This window comes from Pseudophryne corroboree, chromosome 7, assembly GCF_028390025.1.
Source record: "Pseudophryne corroboree isolate aPseCor3 chromosome 7, aPseCor3.hap2, whole genome shotgun sequence".
NCBI classification, from domain to species: domain Eukaryota; kingdom Metazoa; phylum Chordata; class Amphibia; order Anura; family Myobatrachidae; genus Pseudophryne; species Pseudophryne corroboree.
Window position 1 is genome coordinate 70636517 of NC_086450.1, and position 10253 is coordinate 70646769.

Below are 10253 nucleotides of genomic sequence, written 5' to 3' on the forward strand. Positions count from 1 at the left end.
GCGGAATCTAGCTGGCACGGACATTCTTCCAGGAGGAGGAGCTGGAGTAGTTAAAGCAGCAGAGACAGAAACTGGATTCAGAATTAAACCCCGCTCCGGAGGTTCATCCTCGTCTGTGGGAACTTGTGAACGAGAAAGCGCATCTGCTTTAATATTGAGAGTCCCGGCCCGGTACTTGATAATGAACGAGAATCGGGAAAAGAAAAGTGCCCATCTCGCCTGGCGAGGATTCAAGCATTGTGCGGATTTGATGTACAGCAAATTCTTGTGATCCGTGTAGATGGTAAACACATGTTTAGCCCCTTCTAGAAGATATCTCCATTCTTCCAAGGCAGATTTGATTGCCAAGAGTTCCTGGTCTCCAATAGTGTAATTTCGTTCGGCTGGAGAGAATTTACGAGAATGGAAGCCACACGGATGTAATTTTTTATCAGAGGAATACTGGGAGAGAACAGCCCCAACCCCGACTGAAGATGCATCAACTTCTAAGAAGAAGGGTTCCTCGAAATTTGGTTGTTGGAGAACTGGAGCCGTCATGAAAGCTAACTTTAAGCGAGAAAAAGCTACAATGGCTTCCGGAGGCCACAAACTAGGATTAGAACCCTTCCTCGTCAGGGCAGTAATGGGCGCAACAATGGTGGAGAAACCCTTAATGAATTTCCTGTAGTAGTTCGCAGAGCCCAGGAACCTTTGTATTGCTTTCAGGGAAAGAGGCTGAGTCCAGTCACGAATGGCCGACAACTTTTCCGGATCCATGCGAAGCTCCGTCCCCGAGATGACATAACCGAGGAACGGAATAGATGTTACTTCAAAGGTACATTTGGAAAGCTTGGCGTAGAGATGATTCTCTCGTAAACGGTGTAGCACCTCTTTGACTTGAGTCCTGTGTTCGACAAGATTCTTGGAAAAAATCAGTATGTCGTCCAGATATACCACAACGCTCTGATACAGCATATCACGAAAGATTTCGTTGACGAACCCCTGGAAAACCGCGGGAGCATTACTAAGACCAAACGGCATCACCAAGTATTCGTAATGCCCATCTCGGGTATTAAAGGCAGTCTTCCATTCATCCCCCTCTCGGATGCGTATAAGATTATAAGCTCCTCTCAAGTCGAGTTTTGAAAAAATGCGGGCACCACGAACCCTATCAAATAACTCTGTGATTAGTGGCAAGGGGTATTTATTCTTAATAGTAATGTCGTTTAGGCCGCGGTAGTCGATGCATGGTCTCAACCCCCCGTCCTTTTTCTTCACGAAAAAGAAGCCTGCACCGGCAGGGGAGGAAGAGGGGCGAATGAATCCCTTGAGCATATTGGACTTAATATACTCCGACATGGCTTGAGTCTCGGGAAGAGACAGAGGATATGTGCGACCACGAGGTGGCGTCTTCCCTGGGACAAGGTCAATAGGGCAGTCCCAAGGCCTGTGAGGTGGTAACAGGTCAGCAGCTTGTTCCGAAAATACGTCCTTGTACCCTTGATATGCCTCCGGAATGTGCTCTTCATCCGTTTTGGAGGTAACACGGAGCGGACAAACAGGAGTAAGACAATTAGTGTGACAAAAGGGACTCCAGGACAGAATTTGTGACGACTTCCAGTCGATGTGGGGATTATGACTTTTCAGGCAAGGCATTCCAAGAACCAGATCATGAGGCATTTCTGGGATTACCAAGAGTTCCAAATCTTCCTGATGTAGAGCCCCGACCTGCAGCTTAACTGGCCCCGTGCGCCACATTATAAGACCTTTGGAAATTCTAGTCCCGTTGATAGCCGTCAGTGAAATTGGCCGCTCGATAGGCCGTAACTTTAAACCCAAACTTTGGGCACAGAAAGAAGAAACGAAGTTCCCTGCAGCTCCGGAATCCAATAGGGCTTCACAAGACCTGGAGACTGAATTGGAGACTAGAGTTACTGGAAGCAAGCAGTCCGAAGTTGGAGAAGCTTTTGTCGTAACTCCCAGCTTGACTCCTCCGGAACAAGCTAGGCCTGCCCGTTTCCCGGACGGGCTTTACAAGATTTAAGAAAATGATCTGCGGCTCCACAGTAAAGGCAGAGTTTACCCTCACGACGACGCTGTCGTTCTTCCGGAGACAGTCGGGAGCGGTTAATTTGCATGGGCTCATCTGAGCTGGGTGAGGCCACCGGCCTAGGAGTAGGATTCCGGAACCTGGAACGATCCGAACGGCTACGTTCTCTTCCACGCTCCTGCATCCGAAGATCCACCTTGACGCAAAGGGAAATCAAATCTTCTAATGGATCCGGCAGATCTCTAGTAACCAGCTCATCTTTCAGCCGGTCGGAAAGACCGTTCCAGAAGGCAGCTCTCAGGGCGTCATTATTCCAGCGTAGTTCGGAAGCAATGGTCTGGAAATGAACCACGTACTGGCCCACGGAACGGGCGCCCTGCCGAACACGGAGCAAATCGGAAGAAGCAGTGGTCATTCTGCCGGGCTCGTCGAAAAGCCTTCGAAAGGACGAGATGAAGTTGGTGTAGTTGGAAACCATGGGATCAGATCGTTCCCATAATGGAGACACCCAATCCAAAGCAGAACCTTCCAACAGAGAAATAATATATGCTACCTTGGACCGGTCTGTAGGAAAGTTGTGTGCAAGTAGCTCAAAATGTACCTCGCATTGGTTCAAGAAACCACGACAATTTTTGGGATTCCCATTATAGCGGGACGGAGTAGGCAACTGAAGGCGTGGAGTGACACCGGCCGATGGTTGAACATTGCTGGCAATGGCAACTGGTGCGACTACTGGAACAGGTGCCGGAATTACTGAGGCCAGAGACGCCTGAATCTGATCCAGACGCCCGGACAACTGCTGGAGGTACTGCATCACCTGGCCTTGCGCTGCTTCCTGACTTTGCACTCGAGAAGCCAGGTTCTGGATGGCACTCGAGTCCGTGTTCCGATTCCCCGAGTCCATGTGGCCTGAGTATACTATCACTGACCTGGTTTGGGAGTGTTGTGGACTCGGGGCTTCTTCCGATGACCGGGAAGAGGAACCGCCACTAGGTCATAGTAGAGATGGCCGGATGTAGGTCTTCCTCATGCAGGACTAAGACGGCAGGCGGGAGGCCCAGAGGAATTCTTGAAGGTCTCCTGTAAGACAAGACTTGTAGAAATACTGAAGGCTGGGGTACTGAGATATTGGAGACACTGTGGTATTGGAGGCACTGAGGTGCTGGGAGTACAGGGAGTGCAGGGAGGCCCTTGGAGGCACGGAGGTGCTTGGAGGCACGGAGGTGCTTGGGGGCACGGAGGTGTTTGGAGACACCGAGGTGTTTGGAGGGATGAGGTGCTTGGAGGCACGAGGTGCTTGGAGGCACGAGGTGCTTGGAGGCACGAGGTGCTTGGAGACATGGAGGTAACTGGAGGCACGGAGGTGCTTGGAGGCACGGAGGTGTTTGGAGACACCGAGGTGTTTGGAGGGATGAGGTGCTTGGAGGCACGAGGTGCTTGGAGACACGGAGGTAACTGGAGGCACGGAGGTGCTTGGAGGCACGGAGGTGCTTGGAGGCACGGAGGTGCTTGGAGACACCGAGGTGTTTGGAGGGATGAGGTGCTTGGAGGCACGAGGTGCTTGGAGACACGGAGGTAACTGGAGGCACGGAGGTGCTTGGAGGCACGGAGGTGCTTGGAGGCACAGAGGTGCTTGGAGGCACAGAGGTGCTTGGAGGCACGAGGTGCTTGGAGGCACGAGGTGCTTGGAGGCACGGAGATAATTGGAGGCACGGAGATAATTGGAGGCACGGAGGTGCTTGGAGGCTCAGGATGCTTGGAGGCACAGGATGCTTGGAGGCACAGGATGCTTGGAGGCACAGGATGCTTGGAAGCACGGGATGCTTGCAGGGACGAGGGAGCTCTGGAATCACAGCTTCCGCAGGAGAAACGAAGATACTCAGGCACCGGATCTCTGCCTGGTATCTGATTTTAAATTCCCCGCCCTAGCCTGATTGGCGGAGCAGGCAGGTGACGTCAGACCTGCTCCGCCTCCTTGCCCTCGCTTGTGATGGCGGCGTCCTTGCTTCCGGGAAGCCGCCGGAGAGCAGCGCCGACCCGCCGCTGAAGCCGGAGACCGTCAGGGGAAGAGAGGCGCCGGGCAGACCAGGCCACCCGCAGGGACAAGCGCGGTCGCCGCTGCCCGAGGTTCGTGACATTGAGGTGTACTTAGAATACTCTTTTCTGTCAAGCCCTATACTTTTTTAGGGGACCCAGGGGTGTGACTACAGGGTGGCTAGACTTGCAAATGTGCAGAGCCCACTAGTTGAAGGGGACCCACTGAGCTCCTGTGTCTGGATAGGCCTTAAGCCGCGGGCTGGATTTCCAGGACTCCTGGATCACCTCCTGCAGCCATGCTGACGGTGATGCCTGTAGGGCCCGCCTATTCCCCCGCTGTCTGCTGCATACTCCATCATTGGGGTCCGCCTGTGGAAGTTGATGTCCCCGCAGGTACCCCCGCGGCTGTCCGCTGGTGTGTCTCTTCCCTGGGAGTTCCTCTGACCAGCATTCTGTAGAGCTCACTCCTCATCTGTTTGGCTCCATTGGTACATACACAGCTGCAGCTGCACATGTAGTCCTAAGGGTTTATACTGTAGAAATCAAAATAGGAGGTCCACCTTGAGAGTTTGCCCGGGCATCGAAACCTGTAGTTACACCACTGAGGGGCCCCATAAGTCAGAGATGCGTATTTGCAGAGAGACTCACCAGCAGAAGTACAACAATGGGGGTCATTCCGAGTTGATCGCTCGCTAGCAACTTTTTGCAGCGCTGCGATCAGATAATCGCCGCCTATATGGGGGAGTGTATTTTCGCTTTGCAAGTGTGCGAACGCTGTTGCAGCCGACGACACAAAAAAGTTTTTTACAGTTTCTGAGTAGCTCTGGACTTACCCAGCCGCTGCGATCACTTCAGTCTTTTTGGTCCCGGAACTGACGTCAGACACCTGCCCTGCAAACGCTTGGACACGCCTGCCTTTTTGTAAACACTCCCAGAAAACGGTCAGTTGACACCCACAAATGCCCTCTTTCTGTCAATCACCTTGCGATCATCTGTGCAAATGGATTCTTCGTTAAAACCATCGCCCAGCACCGATCCGCTTTGTACCTGTATGCATGCGCAGTTTTGCCGAGATTTAACCTGATTGCAGCGCTTTAAAAAGTTGCTAGCGAGCGATCAACTCGGAATGACCCCCAATGTGCAGTGTCATGAAAAATCCATCTCATCCTTTCAAATTCAAACCCAGTTCCAAGTCTAGAGAAGTTGTCCTGACTTCATGAGCATGTAGTATCCCTAGGGCTGTGGTCTCCATGAGGGTCTCAGTGGTCATTGCCCATGCCTCCAAATGCTGCCGCATGTCAATCATAGGGGGGCCTGCACGCAATCATGGAGGACTCATTCTACCCATGCGCAGTTCCTCAAACATCGGATTTGTATGTAAACCTTATGTCACCTGTCTATCTTCACCCTCCTCCTAGATTGTGAGCTTCTTGGAGCAGGGCCCTCTTCCCTTCTGTTCTCAGCCCTCTTTTCTCGCACTTCAGTTACAGCTCTCTCCTACTCAGCACCATCTATACCCGCATCTCCTCTCGCTTGTAAAAGTCAATCTCATCCAACGGCTGCCCGCCCCTAGTAGTATGCTGATTACTCATTTGCTTTCTTACATCTCGGCTGTAGTGTGTACTGAGATTTGTGTTGCTGATTGTTACCTGTGCTCTGTTTTAGTTTTTCAGTTACTGTAATTGTTCATTGTTCCAATGGGTGGTCTTCAGGTTGCCGGCGGCCGGGCTCCCGACGACCACCATACCGGCGTCGGAATCCCGACCGCCGGCATACCGACAGCTTTTCTCCCTCTGAGGGTCCACGACCCCCCTGGAGGGAGAATAGATAGTGTGGCAACAGCTATATTTGTCATAGCAGGTCGTGACATAAGAGCCACTTATTTATACAGTATATACTATGGTATATTATTTTGTTTGTTTACTTAGTTTCAATCGGCTGCTGTCATGAGTTGCTTTTGCAAATTATGCTGATAGGGCTAAAAGGAGGCAGACCTATTTTACTAAATGGGACCTAGAAGAAGATCCACCAAAGAATGATTCTGATGTTGATTTAAAGGTAGAATTTTATAAACTTGAAGATCTTTTGAAATCAGAGATGTATCACTGGTTGGATAGTGTGAATATGCAAAAGTATTCTAATAATCAGATGATCCCCAGAGACTTTTTAAGCCTATTTTTCAGGGGGATCCTGAGTACCAGAATAAGTGGGAAAAGAAATTGGGCAACTGTTCGCTAGCATTGATGGAATTGGTTATTACGTATAGGAAAGATAAATTACAGACACTAGAGAAAGAAATAGACACGATTAAAACTAAATTAGAACCTCTATGTCAGACACAAGTATTTGAAGAAAGAGATCAAAACACAACCGAAAAGGTAAATAGGTTTGAACAGATGATATTGGATAACAAGTGTAAAAAATTCCGAAGAGACCTCTATGACTATCAAAATAATATGGTTAGGTCATATAAAAATAGATTGACCACAGAAGATAAAAATTCTGAAAGATACAATAATAAAATTATGCAACAATATAGATCAAATATAAAGACGGGAGATCGGTACTCCACCAGTAAAGGTGAGGGGTATACATGCTAGAAACCAAGAAAAGTTTCTGAGCGATCAATTGGAGGTCCCCCAGATATCACTATGCCCCCGAGAGATACCCTAATGATACTGCAGATAGACCAAAAGAGAAAACATCTAGACCAGCTGATAATAAAATCAATTCAGAAGTTTTTTTAGAAGCCTGTCTGAGATAGGGATACCAGGTTCATCATCAGGGAGATTACCAACCAGAGTTAGGAAAATACGCAACACCAAAACGTAGGAGAGAGCACAGTATAGAGGAAGAAGGGGAGGGAAGAAGGAACAGGTGAAGAGAATAAAAACTAAGAATAAGAACATCAAAACAAATATATTTAATTTATCTTCTAAAAACTTACACAAGTAGAATTTTTTGTCCTTAAAAAAGGCTTAAAATTTTCACCCACCTCAGCCCCTAACATATTTGATCTTTTTGTTGAACTGAATAGGTTCATTAGGTCATTGTGTCGGAAGAGATATTTCGCACAACAGACCCTAAAATTGAACCAGGATGATGCCACTCCTATTCTATTAGATCAGGATGATCATTTAGCTCTAACCACACTTGCTGAACTGCTGGAGGAAGGGGAAACCACATCATCTAACAGTCCAACAAAACTTTTTGATTTGACCAGACCTTATGGACAGTTTAAGAAAAAATCTGAATTCTTCCCGATTAAATACAAGGGAACAAATGTAGAAAGTTTTTACAAGACCACATTAGAAGATTTCAGACAGATGTGTATAGAAATCGGTACTCAGCCCCGAGAAGAGCAGAAAACTAATCTTAATAAATGGGAAAAGCGAGCTCTCAATAATCCGACCAAAAACACAACTGTTGTTATTAAGGCAGCTGACAGGGGGAGGGGGTAGCTTGTGATCCAAAATAGGGAGGATTATGTCTGTGAGGCCAACAGGAAGCAGAATAACCCCCTCTTCTATATGAAATTACAGAATGATCCCACTAACAGGTATTTGAAAGATTTGTATGATCATTTAGATAGAGCACTCACCGATGGGGTCATCTCCAGAGAGGAATTGCGGTTCCTTCACAATGAACATACCGTGGTGCCCATTTATTATCATTTGCCCAAAATTCACAATTCACTATCCTTACCCCCTGGGCGACCTATTATTTCGGGTATTCATTCTTTAACAGTTGATTTGTCTTTTTATGTTGATTCGCTTTTACAGCCTCGGGTCTCCACCCTCAGATCCCATATCAGGGACACTACACATTTCTTACAGCGTATTCAAAATTTAAAATGGAAGAATTCATATGGGTTCCTTACCCTAGATGTTCAAAGTTTATATACTAATATTCTGCACGACTTAGGAGTTGGAGCCATATCAGCAAGGCTCGACAAAGATGGGTATCTGACGGAGAAACAGACGCTTTATCACTGAGTCAATTTCTTTTATTTTACAGCCCTATTATTTTTTGTTTTTGGACACTTTTTATCTACAGGTGATGGGGACGGCCATGGGGACCAGGTTTGTGCCTAGCTATGCCAACCTCTATATGGGTGAGGTGGAGCGTTACCTCATCTGGGGTGGTGGCTTTGGCACAAATCTGGTCCTCTATGGCCGCTTTTTAGGTGATTTGTTTATTATTTGGGATGGGGATCTATCCTCTGTTTCACTATTTGTTGAACACCTTAATTCTAACCCTTACAACCTCACATTCACTCACACCTATGACACGAGCCGCATTTCCTTCCTGGATTTGACCCTAGAGGTTAACAATGATCAAATTGTCACCTCCAACTATATGAAGGAGGTTAATACTAACAATTATTTACATTTTCAAAGTGCACACTATCTGCCTTGGAAAAAGAGCATTCCCCGGGGACAGCTACTCCGGCCTCAGAAGAAACTGTTCAAATTTTGATATATTTAAAGAACAAGCAATCACAATGCTATCCTCATTTGAACAACAAGGTTATCCTAAGGCATTACTTAACAGAGCCTATCTAGAAGTATCTCAGACGGAAAGGAATACCTTGCTGAATCGGAAGCCGATATGTACTAATGAAAGGGAGAAAGAGAGATCTTGCCTTTATTTCAACTTTCAATAGCCATACATCACATATTAAAAACATTATACGAATAAATTATAATATACTAAAACAAGACTGTCTCTTATTAGAAAGTCTCCCCGAGAAACCTCAATTTTTTATTTCGGAAAAAAAAGAGGTCTCTAAAGAATATTCTGGCACCAAGTTATCTAAGAACAGAGAAGGTACCAGTAACTACAACTAAAACCTGGTTAACATTAAAACCCAGAGGTTTTTACAAGTGTGGGGGCACTACATGTCTTTTGTGCAAGCATGTGCCAAATAAAATCCTTGAGATAGAAAACTCGACTAACCAGAAATCTATGATAATTAAAACCTTTATTAATTGCAACTCTACTTATGTGATATATGTCCTATCCTGTAGCTGTAACTACAAACATGTGGGTAGGACCACTAGGAAATTAAAAATAAAGTTTTAAGAACATCGGCGAAACATAATTAATAAAGTATTGACCCATAGCTTATCAAAACATTTCTTTGAACACCACAACAGTGACCCCTCTGACTTCGTGTGGTAGGAGTTGAACATATTTTAAATACCGCCAGGGGAGGGAATCGCTTTAAAACATTGTGCCGTCAAGAAGTCTTCTGGATGTTATGTATGAATTCGATCTTCCCAGAAGGACTAAATGAGGCAGTGGAACTTAACAATATAATATAATATAAGCCTCTGTGGGTCATTGCTTTTGGGTTTGATTAACTGTATGTGCTTATGTATGCATATTCTATAAAGGGTGTATACAATAACGTAATTCCCTTTGGATCTGCATGTTTATGAAGGAATTTGACAGGAGCATGGATACTATATTATATATTTACTGTTGGCTATATATTTATTTGTTTTCTATACCAATCAGATGTCTTAATTTAGAAGTGTTCCACACTATATGAATTAATAGATGAACTGTTTTGATTGGATTTAAAAGTAGTCCTAGCAGTTACGACGATGCAACTGTCAGCGCATTTACCTTTATTTTTTCTATGATACATAATGCAGAAAGTAGTGAACCCATTTATTGTGTCCAGTAACATCTGGACCTTTTTGGTGTTATCGACAAAAAATATGTATATTTGTGTATATATGAAGTTAGAGGACAACTTGCCCACTACCAATTGGGTATGTAATGGTATGTGTTATCTATTTATTTATTTACCAAATTCCTTAAATGCACTTTAAAACGCCCCATGAGGGTTTGCTGCGCTCGCCACACTGCGAGCTCGTGGCTCGCTGCACTCCTCACAGGTTCTTTTCCCACTCTATGGGTGTCGTGGACACGACTGGGAATAGCCCTCGGCCCCCTGCCAGCACTCTGGCGGCTGGGATCCCAGCGTCGGTATGCTGATCGCTGGGATTCCGACCGCCGGTATCGTGACTGCATCCCGTGTCAACAGCAGACACTCCCTTTGATGGTTCGAGAAACAAATTAAAATGGATTATAGGTGTAGTTATATACAGTGGTGCTTGAAAGTTTGTGAACTCTTCAGAATTTTCTATGTTCCTGCTGAAATTTGGCCTAAAAC